Source organism: Penaeus monodon, chromosome 19, assembly GCF_015228065.2.
Source record: "Penaeus monodon isolate SGIC_2016 chromosome 19, NSTDA_Pmon_1, whole genome shotgun sequence".
In the NCBI taxonomy this organism is placed as follows: Eukaryota; Metazoa; Arthropoda; class Malacostraca; order Decapoda; family Penaeidae; genus Penaeus; species Penaeus monodon.
In genome coordinates this window covers 92,319-94,093 of record NC_051404.1, presented here as the reverse complement: position 1 = coordinate 94,093, position 1,775 = coordinate 92,319, and positions in this window count along the sequence as shown.

Below are 1,775 nucleotides of genomic sequence, written 5' to 3'. Positions count from 1 at the left end.
AGCGTGCGCGAGTATTATATAAACTTCTACATGCATACCGATATCCGGGAGCAACGTCTGTGATTTCACTTGCAGGCCTGCATAGGCACGCAGAGCAGGATTCACGCAAGGGCTTCGGGTGCGGCGTCGCCCGCGAGACAAAGGCGCCTACGGGCGCCTTTCACCCTCGCCACAAGAGTGGAGAGTCAACAGGGCCTACCCGCCTCCCTCTTGTGATTACCATATCTGTGTGATTCCAGGAAATTCCGTCACCTTAAACAATTGGCTCCCTCCCCGCGGATGGGTGAATGGGACTTAATGAAGCATAAAGTTTGGAGCTTACCTTTCTCGTGTCGCCAGCCTCGTTAGGAAAATGTTGTTTGGCCTTTTGATAAGGGTTGTTTGGGCTTCACTCCTTGACCCAGTTCAGATCCTCTTCATCTGGTTCGCTAGTTTATTTGTAAGGTTTGTGGCTAGCATGAGTTTGCATAAGCTTGTATATGAACATATATTTTTGAAGTCGATAATATCTTATCTATAAATGTTTATTCGATAAGCTGAATCGTCTGTAGTGAATTTACTCTTTTCTGTTTGTCCGTTTATATAATCACTTTTTAAATGTTCGTTGTTTTCCCTTACCCATTTCTCCATTCACATATTTATTGTAGCTTAGTTTCACTCACCTTAATTTGCTGCCCGGCCTAAAAGAAAAACTATAAGTGAATATCAAGAGGCATATAATAAAATGAGAAAAAATTAGCATAACTCTTTGGACATGGGCGGCTTGTATATCTTTTTTCTTTGTTTTGTTCCTTTCCCATTTAGGCGACTCGCCTGTGTCTCACATATAGAGCAAAGACAAGCGAGGGCCGCTCGTATACAAACCAGACAATATAATTTTTGAGTGTAAATAAATACAAAATGAATTTTCCAGAGACGACGTGTACACGCGCGCATGCTTATGATAATTGTGGGTGTATCTAGGAAGTCCGATAAGTTTTTTTAAACACGAGTGAAAGAAAATGATAAAATAGGCAAGCGTCACCCCTGAGTTCCATCACGCGAGATGGATGATTGCAACAATCTAAATAAATGTAGGAAGAACCAAAATGCAATGAAAAAAAGAAGGAAAATAGCATGTGGATTTTTTTTTTCATATACTTTCGTCAGAATTTTCACTCCATCATGATGAGTATCGGTAATCATTTGATTTCATCACTACATCAGCTTGTTAATCTCTTTTTGGTATGGACTACACAGTTCCATCTCTTATATCCCCTGTTACCCTGGTGAAACACCTTGCAGCCTGCGACTTGAGGTTCCTTCTCTCGAAGACCCTTGGCGAGCAAAGCGGCGAGGTCGAGCGTCTGACGCACAATTTCACACGTTCACGAATCCAAGGCTAGCAGAGAGCAAAAGGGGCGCGGTGGAAGTCTTATCTTACTTTGCATAACGTGACGTTCATGCACACTGAGAATGATCGCGCATGACTTCAGCTGACCGAAAGATTGCAGCGAAAATGAATAATTCATTTTACATTTAAATGAATCTTGCACGCTTATTTTTTTTCTACTGACGAGAAGAAACATGCTTGACAATTTTCTTGTTTATATGCTATAAAAGTTATACAGTCTCGAAAATATTTGAAAATACTATTTGCTGTCTTGACGAAAAATACGTCATTCTTTACTCAACATTCGTGTGTGTTATTCTTAAATAATTTCTAACAAAACTTATGTACACCTATATATGTTACCTATATGTGTAAATGAACGTCTTATTGATCAGAATAGATC